General features: G+C 38.4%; 1 long non-coding RNA gene across 2 annotated transcripts; it reads right to left on the bottom strand.

The window, feature by feature from the left end:
• Positions 1-117: 117 nt before the first annotated feature.
• LOC128080296 (uncharacterized) lies at positions 118-10,634 on the bottom strand. Of its 2 annotated transcripts, none has more exons than XR_008206583.1 (3): positions 10,579-10,634; positions 6,521-6,566; positions 118-935 (listed from the first exon to the last, which is right to left on the bottom strand). It is a non-coding gene; the product is annotated as an uncharacterized LOC128080296 (long non-coding RNA). The 2 variants fall into 2 exon arrangements; XR_008206584.1 differs by having other exon boundaries at positions 118-904.
• Between the last annotated feature and the right edge of the window lie 1,151 nt (positions 10,635-11,785).

Raw genomic sequence — 11,785 nt, 5'->3', positions numbered from 1 at the left:
TATTTGTTCTAGTGCAAAATGTATTAGAGAAACAGCATTGCTAGATACAGGCAAGCAAAACCAGATTGATGGTGTTTGTTTTAATCGTGACAGTAGGTGAACAATTAGAAAAAAAAAAAAAAAAAGGATGGGATATAGGACTGTTTGAAGCCTGCCCAAAGGATCAAACTAGAAGGTACTGGACAGGACCACTGTAGGGCATCTCTGAGCTCCACAGGGCTCTGCCATCCTTGGGCAATGTTGCATGGAGGTTGGTGGTAACTTCCTGGGCTTCCCAAGTAGATGCTGAGGTCTGAAACTACTTCAAACTCCCCGATTTTAGTGAATCCCAGAGAAGGGCATATATATGGATTTGTTTTTTTCCCTTGGTGGTGCATCTTGGCTTCCTTGCAGCCACAGACATCAATGTTGGAGGAAGGCCATGCAGATGAGTAGCCTAAGTCTACTTTCACTGTCAGAAAGTCAAGTAAAAAAGGATCTCTTTATGACAGTGTTGATCTCCCCAGCGACCTTTTACTGAGTGCCTGTCCTTTCTTGAGACTGGAGAATTAGTTTCCCTTCTATTCTTGGTTTGAAGTGATAAGCTTGTTCCTTTGCCCTGGGACTGGACAATGGACAAAATCAATTCTCATTTAAGAAGCTACAGTCATTCGCCTTTTCCTTTTCCTGCTGCCTTTATTGATCCCCTGAGCTCTCAGAAACACTATCAATTCTGCTGAAGCCCAGCTTTATTTGAAAAGGAACTTTGACGATGGCTACAGTTCCTGAGAAAAGTGTCCTCTGTAGATTCCTTGCTCTTCTGAGAGCCAAACGAAGGCCATTTATCCCATCTGTGAGAGACTTTTGAGTTTGGAGCCTTATGCCATGATTCTACTGAGTTCTTGTCACTGTGACTCTCATCGCTCTGAACCAACAAAAGAAAAAGGAAATATACTCTGGAGAAGAAAGAGAAACATGACAGCTTTTTCCCAGATGGCATTTTCAGCCTCTGATTCTATGACTATCAATTGCTTTGAGATAGTCAGCATGTCTGTAGCAACCTTTCCAGATGCTGCATCCACCCAGTCCCATAATACATTCTGGATTAACACAAGGAATTGGAGCATTAGCTCATACTGAAACCCCCACTGCAAATGACATCTAAAACACTTTTCAGTACGGTCCTTACATTAATGTAAAAGACTATACAGGGTAGGAGAGAGAACATAAAGCCCTCATGATTGCACATGTACATCTTAGCAGATATAGGAGGTTTCTTGATGTCGTTGTTGCTGTTATTCTTTACCTGGTAACTTACTGTTCCAGCAGAAACAACGTTAGTCCACTAATAGACTTGTAGATTAGATGTTATGTCTAAATTAAACTGGGGCTGAAATCAGGATGATATAGTTGAGCTCTTTCCAGCATAGATTAAGCTAGTGTGAATAGAATGGAAGAAAAAAGTGCCTACATAGATGCTATCAACCAGGCAGGAAGAAGTGCCTGCCTGCTCAGCAAGACTATTCCTCTTACGTCTGCAGCTGCTTATTGCCCATGCACTGCCTGCAACCACACAGAGGGGTAGAAGAAGAGCTGCATCATTTGGAGATGTAATGCAAACATTGGTAGGACAGGTTTCTTACGCCAGAGAATACTATTGCATGCTTGAAGCTACATAATAATGTACTCGGAAAGAAAGCACCATGTGAAAGCACCATACAGCCTCCATTCTGCCACAGCCATGTCTGCATGTCTCCCCTCCAGAAAGGAAAAGATGATGGATCAACTGAGCCGTAGATGTGCTAACATTGCTGTTGTATCTACTTGAAAAACTTAGATAACAGAACAAAAGAATCATTAAAGTTGAAACAGACCCGTCAGATCATCCAATCCTCACTATGTCCGTTAACCATGTCCCTTAGTGCTCCATCCTCATGTTTCCTGAACACCTCCATGGATGGTGATTCCACTACCTCTCTGAGCAGCCTGTTTCAGTGCATCACCACTCTTTATGAGAAAAAAAAAAAAAATGTTGCTAATACCCAGCCAGAACCTCCTCCATTCAACTTGAAGCCAATCCCTCGTCCTGTCATTGTTACCTGGGAGAAGAGGCCAACCTCCACCTTACTACAGCCCATTTTTTAGGGAGTTGCAGAAAGCAATGAGGTCTGTCCTGAGCCTCCTCCAGATTAAACAATCTCAGTTCCCTCAGCTGTTCCTTATAAGACCTATGCTCCAAAAAACCCCCAACACTTCTATTATGTCCTTATATCCACTGTTATCTGTACTCCTGAGTCTTTCTTTCTACTTGCCCTTTATTGCATGCCACTGGGGATATTTCAGGAGGATGTGTTAGAACTTTCAGCATCAGCTCATGAAACATATGAGTCATGTATCAGGATGCAGTTATGGATACAGAGCTTATCCAGACAGGTCTAAACTCTCAATACTGATCTCCCATCCTGTTTTTAGAACTGACAATTTTCCTCCATCTGATCTGCATTATGTATCATCTTAAAACCAGTTTCTTTACACACACAAAATAAGCTGCATTCTTCATTTTCCCAGGTGATGTTGTCAGGAAAAAAAATAAAAGCACCAGGGAAATTACATCATGTGCCTGAAGTGCATGCCATCATTCTGAATTTATTTATAAACCAATCTATAAAATATCACCCATTGCATAAATCTCCAGACATGCTTCTATCTTTAAGAACAGGGCCATGCAGTGAGAATTCCAGGCAGATTTTCTCCAGGATTCATGGATGAAAAACTATGAAACTGCCAATGAACAAGAAACTAACTTCATTTAACTTTTAATATAACATTTAATAACATTTAATCATTCAACTTGATTTGTTGAATCAAAGGTTCAACAAATTCCAGCTAAATATTGATGCAATAAGAAATACTGTATGTAGATAATCACCTTGAAGGATCTGTCTGCCCTCCCTGTAGCTGTTCTAATCTGGCTTTCTTAGACCTTACTTGCAAAAGTTCATGTTATGAATTTGCTAGTTTATGATGACTGTTTCCAGGTGTTGCATGTACAAGCTCAGTGAAGTTGTTTTGAATCAAGAAAAAATAAGGGCTGGTAGCAAGCAGTCCAAGGCTACTATAAAATCCAGACTTCTGCTGCTAAATGCAAGACAGCACTAAAATTGTAGAAGTTGTCACTGTCTGAACATAAGGTTAATCTTCTAAACCATTCCTAACAGCACGATAGCTTCTTATTTGAAAGTGGGCAATAAGTTTTTATAAAATAATCATCAGTATGTCTGGAATAAGAAAATACAAATGGTGACCTTGATTCCCTGCCCAAGTGTACTAGGTTCACTAAGCGGATATTGGTAATTAGCTCTGATTTTTCCTATGTCTGAAGCACATTTATTATTTAATAAGTTTTGAAGTGCCTGAATGTGTTTCATTCTCAATGAAAAATTTATGCTATGGGGCAATCAACAGTTTTCTCTCTCCAGTCAATAAGAAGGTATTTATATACATATGAAAATAATGTTAAGCCACAGGAAAGCGTGAGGGACAGTAGTGTGCATGAGAGGATGTCTCTCATTTTCTCTTATTTGAAATGTGCAAAGCAACTGCTGAGTTGAAGAAGTTAGCAATGGAATCTAAGGAATGTGCTAAGAAACTTGGAGAACATATTGGGAAAGAGTTTTTGAAGACTTCCATTTTGTGTTTAGATCCAATGCATATGTAGAGCCACAGATATAAGTTTAAAGGCACTAGGAGCTAACAGTATTAAAGAAAGTATTTGGCTCAGCAATTAGCAAATAGAGATAAGTTTTCTGCTAATTAAAAATAAAATATCCTTGCACTTCCTTCTGCCTACCATAATTCAAACAGACTCTGCAGCTAAACATAAATGTTTTTTGGCAGCAGGAAGCTTAAGCTTCTTATTTGCCTATCAAGGTCTGTGTAGTTTTATGCTCCAGCTGAAACGTTTTGGGAAGTGATTAGCTATTCATATTCTTTACACTCAGGAGAATGCCCTGGCACAGGTCTAGGGGAGTTGAAAGAGCCAGAGGGAAATGCTGCGTTCTCCTCGGGAGTGCACTCCAGCTCACAAGGCCTGCAAGGATCCACTGAGATGGGTGCCCTCTGCCATGGTAGATGAGCCACTTGATATCCCTCTTGGAAGAGCCCCAATAACTCCTTTTGCAAGAGCAGGTGAGAGGTGAGGTGTACGCAGCCAGCGCTGAGTCAGGTAGCTCATGGTCTTTCCAAAACGCAGCGTGAGTGGGCCAGATGTCTACTCTGGGTTAAGAGTAAGTGGACAAATACAGGGTAGTGGAATCCTTTGATGCTATGAAGTGCAAAACCACTTGGCTTAGAAGTTCCTTGGTAGGAAGAGCATACCCAGGAAATATAACTAATACCACTGTATAACCTTTTTTTTTTCCCCCCCATGCACACTTGCTTAGTGATAGTTATAGATAGCATGCTGAGGCCAGAAGAGCAAACACAGTATGACCATTACCATGTCCTAACATTCAGCCTACACATGCAGAAGTAAACTCAAATCAAGATACTACCATAAAATTGTATTCTGGTTACAAAATGCTGAAGACTTCAAGCAGTGAATGGATGGGTCATACACCCAAAACCATATTAAGCAAATCAAGTTTAGTAACTACCCTGAAGTTTCTCCCTGGAAGAAGTACCTTTTCTGAAAGTCTACAGAAATTTCACTACAAGCAATGTAGTGAATGTACATTTTGTCTAATTTTGACAAATTCAGTTTGTTATACAGCTCTGATTCTAGAACTTCAGATTATGTTTCCATCCATACTGTAAGCAGTGAAAAAGTTCTGAGTCAATTTCACAATGAGTTTCATTAGCATGTAACTATTACCAGCAAAATCCAATCAGTAAAAATGAAAATGCAAATAGAGGGCTCACTTGCTTGGAGCTAAGATTGTTTCTCTTGAAACATTCAATATTATTTCTTCAGTAGTTGGGGCAAACAACTGTCTTAACAAGACAAGCTATTTTGAAAAGAACTTTAGGGAAAGATTTCCAAGTTTAAAAGACATAAAATCAGTGCTAAACATAACAGGTGAAGAAAGGATTCCAACTTCACATATGGCAAAGAGAGAAGCAATCTGCGGAAAGCCTGTGCTTAGAGCTGCCACTCCAATGTGTGGGTGAGCAAGATGAAGAAAGGTATTTTTATGCCCATCACTGCAGTTGCACAAAGAAAAGAGAATAAACAATGTTTTAGTTTACTTGTGTTTAGAAACAGAATGCACGCTCTTTCCACTGGGAGAAAACAAACCAGTTACTTGGGCTTCAGATTAACTCTAGAAATCCTAGCCACAGGAATGGCAAATTTTCCCTGCTTTCTACCCTGCTAGCCAGCTTTCTAGCAGTACTGTCAGTGTGAGGTGAATTGGGACTCCACTTCCAAAAAACATATGTAATTTACCCAAGAAAAGTAGAGCTGTAAAAATTTCTTATTTTGCAAAGCACATAGTCTAACAATTTAATTTAATTAGGTCAGGAGAGAATAGGCAGTGGCAGCCAAGCAGATCTAGCAAGATCTTTCCTAGTCAAACAGCAATCCCTAGGAGAATTGAAATATCATCACCAAATGTTACATCCCTAATTATAATATAAGCTTACTATAAAAATCAACAATGTTGTAATTATGCTTTCAGTAGAGCAGTAAGTATGTTCTGGTGGAAAACATACTGCTTTGTTATGTGGTAAATTCATTTTTTTGGCAGTGATAGGTTTACTCACTATAAAATACAACTTAGTTCTGAAAATGTTAATTTCATTAAATTTTAGTGAATTGAAGTACGACCCCATGAGGAACTACTGCAAACTTCCTGTTAATTGTTTGACTGGTGCCCAGGCAGGAAACAGAAATGAAGTAATTAGCACTGACATCAATGTCGTTGAAATATATTATTTAATGCATTTTGAAGAGCTTAACTGCCTTTTCTTAAAAATAAAATGCAATCTCCAAACCTGCATTGCTTGCTAAGTAGCTGGGTTTTTTTTTTTCCAGACAAGTGTTAAAGTTCCTATTTTTTCAATTCTACATCCATCACTAGCAAAATGGCGCGCACACACACACACACACACACACACACACACACACACACACACACACAGACTTGGCAAGAACTTATTTTCCTGGAAGTTGATAAGTGTGCAGAAGGAACTGGTATGGGAACTAAAAATTGTTTCTATTGAAAAGGTAAGAACATATAAGTACAAGAAACACTTAAAAAGAGACCTTTTTTGGTAAAGTATGACAGAAGTCTGCAAGTCTATCTCCCAAATAGAAAACCAACCATATCCAAAGCCAACCATATCCAAAGCTCACTTAGGGCTCTTGCAGGTGATCCGTGATTCAGGTCACAGGTGAAGATTAATTGAACCTTTTTATTTACTGTATGTGTTTTTTAAAATCTTATTGTGGGGAGAAAACTTTGGATAGTCATGGGTAAAATAAAAGTCAGAAAACAATCTTACATGTTCCTGAAAGTACATGAAGCCAGAACATAAATACCCGAGTCCAGTGTTTTCCCTTCAAAGAATTCTTGGTATAGCTCCCTCTGCAAAAAATACAGAACAACCTTTAAGTCATTGGTGATGAAGACAGATGAATTTATCCCAAACCATGCTGGGCACTCCTCAGTCCAGTTAGCTGCACTACGACAGAACTGGCACAACCATTGCCATTTTTCATTTATTCATTCAGTGGAGTCAATGCCTAAACTCAATTTTCTGAGATCATATTCACCTTGTCAGCCTTATCAGAAAGGCTTTTGACTGGCTGCTTTTCTATGCATGGCTGTCATACCAGACCGCTGCTCCAGTTAACTACCAACAGAAGAATCAGTTACTGACAGAAGATACCATTGCTATCCATTCTCGCTTGTCTTTAGGAACACTTCCCATCCCCATCCCCTCCCCCCCCCCCCCCCCCCAACTTTAAAATAGGTGACTATTCCACAGTCTTTCAATACGAATGGTCAGCAGAAAGCTTTAGTGCTGAACATGCTTTAATCATGCAAGACTTTTCTCATGCTCCTCTGGAATTTCTATCACATTAATCTCAGCAGAAGGTGAGAACATGGCATCCTGACTGCTTTGCAGTAACATCTAGCATTGATGACACAATTGGTGACATTGATGCTTCCTGACTTCAAGATAAAAAGAGACAGAATGTCCTGTTTAACACTGTCTCACCGGAAACACAGGTTGGACAAGCCTTCCAGACTTGCTTTTGTTCACAACTGTTACTGCAGTGTTTTTAAAGACTTCGCTTATCCTATGGACAAACTGCATCTTTGTAAATGTTTTTTAACAAATTATCATTCCAGAATTGCTTCTTGTGAAAGATGGTGAACAATTTGAAAGAGTGAAGGATCTTTGTGAGCTCCTGCATGACTGTCTGGCAGCAGGACTGCCTGTCCACTAGGAATTTGATTAAAGTAAGACTCATCAATTTAAACAGCCAATTCCCCTGTTGCCCATGCTAAAGACAAAAGGGGATCCAATTTAATTAATCACAGCCTGAAGGAGCATAATTAATTATAAAGTTTTACCAGTATCAACTTCCTGATCATAAGAGAGCTTGGAACACTGATGTCTAACCAAGAGAATAGCTCTGTGAATCTGATTGTTTCCCCTGTTCTTTAAGTGATGGTTAGAGGAAGGAGGAAGGAAGAAGAAAGTTAAACCAGTGTATTTGATTAGCATAGTGGACAAATCTGCCAAAACAAACAAACAACAACAACAAAAAAAAGCAGCAGTAGAGAACGTTCTTTGAAATTCCTTCTGGCTTCCATGTAAATGCATCTTTCCTTCTAACCTGATTTTGTTATGCAATTTATGGCAGTGACACCAATTACAGAAATGAAGAGTTGCAAAGGACTTCAAGAGGTCACTTAAATTGTCCTACTCAATCTAGGACAGAATTAATTCCACCTGGATGGACAGACATTTTTAAAACATATTTTAGAAGCTCATGTCTCCAGATATTCTACCACTTTCCTGCATTTCCTACCAGTTTCGAAAGAATGTTTTCCTAATACCTAACCTTATTTTCTGAGCTGTAAATTAAGCCAATTATTGTTTACCCTGCCTTTGAGTAAGAACAACTGATTAGGAAGTCACATTTTTACTGAGAAGCAAATTCCAACCTCCAAAATCAATTGATACCCCAAGCCAAAGCGCCATCATTTTCCTCAAAGTAAAACTGTCTTACCTCAAATTAGGATGATCAAATAGATTTGAAGAACATCTAATCACTTGTCTAATTAATCTTTCATATAATCAGCTAAACAAAGAATCTTCATGTAATCATTCAAAGAGGATCTTTTAGCCCTACCAGAATGGAACAAGAGGACTGAAATGTTTCCTCTTTCATGCTAGTGATAATTTACATGCCTATGACTTGTTCGGCTTTCAAATAAATTTAAATGAAAGCTCTTTAACCAAATCCTTAGTAAGTTCCAGACAGTAGCTTGCCTATTATTTTGTTTGTTCAGAAGGACAGTCACTTTGCTTGACATTTTCTCTTAAAAGAGAAGCCCTCCTGTTATTTGCAGTATGAATGTGTTAAAATATTACATGGAAATCATTACAGAATAAAATTTCCTTTAAACTATACCAAAGTTCTTTTACCAACATCACAAATCACTGAAATAGTTTTGAGATAAATTTAAACACATGAAACGGGTAGAGAGGAAATTGTTGGGGCACTAGAGAGCTGTCAGTAATCCTCTCAAAATCATAGGTATTGCATTCTTTGCTGAGCTACTTGAATTAAACATTAGGAGGGACCGGAACTGGAGCGGGTGGAAAAGCAGATCTGCTTTCTTCCTTTGAACTGTGAGCTGAACACCCTTTACCTGTTATGGATATGCCCATTATTGCACATAGTGGAGTATTACTAGTGAGAGATGGGCACAGTCTTTCTCCAGGAATGCATACAGACATTGTGAAAAACATCTACAAATAAGGAAAACCAAAACTTTTTGTTTTAAATTCAGTTTAGCCAACTGATGAAAACAGTTTGCAGTGTATGAACACATAAGAATACCTATGTTTAGGCTGTGATTTCTATGATAAAACTGAGAGTCATGTGCAGTAGAATGCAGTGGACCTCAGAACTTACAAACCTAACCCTTGGCTGGAACTTCCACAACACATGACTAAGTCATGCTTGTTGCTTATTTCTACCAAACAAGACACTTGATACAAAAGGAGACAGAAATAATGCCCTGCTGGCATTGCTGCTGCTTGATGAAGCTGCATCTCTGAATCCTGATCCGAGGCTGACTTACTGTCTCTAGAACTGCAACATCTCACTAGAGGAACAATGATGGATGGAGTAACCAGAGTAGTATCTCCGGTAGCTGAGGAAACTAGATGGCTTCTTCTGGTCAAATTATAGAGTCTTCACAAAGCCATTAAATGAAATACATATTCCAGCCTGAAAATTTCTTGGTTCAAAAGCACACATCAGTATCAGTTTCTGACAAATCAAGCACACAAATTTTCACTGACTTCCAGTGAAGTCTCCCTCTGTAAAGCACTGCATACTTCTACACCACTGTTGGCTGAGATGAGACACAGCATCGCCACTTCACAGTCTGACCAGGAAAACAAAAATTATCTCTTGTGCTAAAATTCAGAGATTTTTGACTACATCACACACTCAGTGAGCTGTCACGTACTGGCCGGTGGTAGTACAAGCGAACACACAATGATAAGTGTTAATGTATGGGAAGTGTCAATGTTCCTAGGTAACAAAGATTGTTATCTTCGTCTCTAGCAAAGGATGTTATAATAATTAAAAAAAAAAAACAAAACCAACAGCCAGGGCTTCTAAAACTCTTTGACCAAATTTCAGCATCCTTTTAACATTTCCAGAGTTCAAGTGGCTTCAATTACATTCAGTTTTCAATAGTAGTTTGCAGTTTTCCTGTGCTAGTGGTAACATGTGCGCTTACTGGGATTTGCCATTCAGTATTAGTTTAACAAAAAAAAAAAAAAAAAAAAAGGAACAAGAGCCCAACTTAATGGCAGCCAAAATATATACTTGAAGAGAACTTCTAAACCAGCCAAGAGGCAGCTAAGCACCTAACTTCATTCATTTCCAGTGGCAGAAATCATCAAATTCTCAAAAGCGCCTTAAAAACCTTTGGCCGGTTTTAATCTGTGATTCTTAGTCTCTTAACCTAAGCTATTACTCAAAACAGCCAGAAAAAATGTTGCTTAACCCGAGTTCTGTCTTTGCTCTAGACAAATTTCCTTTCTTTTATTGGAGTTCAAACCACGTGTGATGATTTAGACTATACTAAGTCCATCTGTACACTCATTTTTCACTTGTGTTAAGGGGCTCATTTCTCCTTCCAGGGAAATACTAAATTATGTGTGAAATGAAATACCAAACTATTGTATGTATGAAGAAAACGAGTCCCTCCTGGCCTTGTGTTCCCTTCTTGCACTATATTCACTGTAATGTTTACTGAGCACATACATAACTTCCAGAGCTAGACAATTTCACGCCCTATTTAGAATTCCCCCTATTAAATAAAATGATTGGGAATTTACCTTCCTTGCACAGAAATCTTTTACCAAGCTGATATATTCTTTATATTGCATCTGTGAAAAAAAAAAAAAAAGTGAGAAAAATGATAAAATTTTCCTTTTCACTTCAATTCTATTTTTTATCTTTTTTCTAGTCATCATTCTCTTTTCACACTAACAGGGGACATTAATTTTCATTTTACCTGCCTGAATTCTGTCTGCTCATGCACATTCTATCAGGATGGAAAACACCTGACATTTTCTTAAGGATGAGAGTAACGGAGTCCCAACATCACGTGTCCTTTCTCTTAAGAAAAATCATTTTCTGACCTGCTATCTCACAAGATGCATTTTAACTGAAACACGTTTATCTTAAGAAATTGGTCTCTCAGTCCTGGAACTCAAGAAATATCCTTAAACTCAAGTGCAAATGAACATGCACATAAATTCATATCTGAATATATTTTTTTATATACACATACTAAGTCAATGTTGAGATTTTTAAAACAGTTGTGGCATGTATAACCACAAGTATACAAATATCTTTCTAAGCCCCAAGGGTAACAAAACATATGTGTTCCCAGAAAACTGAAAGACAAATGATTTTTAATAAGAAAAAAAAAAAAAGAACAGCAAAACCTGAAAAACAAAGGAGTAATTTATTCCTGGACTTCACAAGTCAAAACTTTATAAGTAGGAAATGGATTTTGATAACAATGTAATGATGTCTAAGTTCTGAAATGTCACTGACTTCAAGTATTAAGAGTGGAAGCCTTACAAATGTTTAGGACTGCTAACTGTTCTTAAAAATGCTGAACAATTCATACATATTTTTCCAGTGGAGAACAGTCACCATTCAAGCAAGACACCACGTGAATAGTAAAACTGAAAGGCAAAAGAACATCACAGTGATTTCTTTGACGAATAAATATCTACTGACTACAGAAAAGTGCTTGTCTAAAGCATTTTCTCCACCCACACACACACACACAAAAATATATAGATAGATAGATATTGTACAGTCAATTTATATACAGATGGTATAGCGTATCCAGGAGTCTGGCTGATGCAATTAGTATACTAGAGTAGGAAATAAAAGGACATTCACCCTATCCTGGGCTCACACGGCAAACTCCAGCAGAGTGGATCTCCAAAAGAGAGCCTTCCCTGCTGGCAGTCAGCTCTTAAATGGGTCTAGGAGAGGTGGAGCCAGGCTCCACCCCTTGCTGTA

Source organism: Tympanuchus pallidicinctus, unplaced genomic scaffold, assembly GCF_026119805.1.
Source record: "Tympanuchus pallidicinctus isolate F22 unplaced genomic scaffold, pur_lepc_1.0 scaffold2, whole genome shotgun sequence".
NCBI lineage: Eukaryota > Metazoa > Chordata > Aves > Galliformes > Phasianidae > Tympanuchus > Tympanuchus pallidicinctus.
Note: the sequence above shows the minus strand (reverse complement) of the source record. Positions and strands in the feature narration are given on the sequence as shown.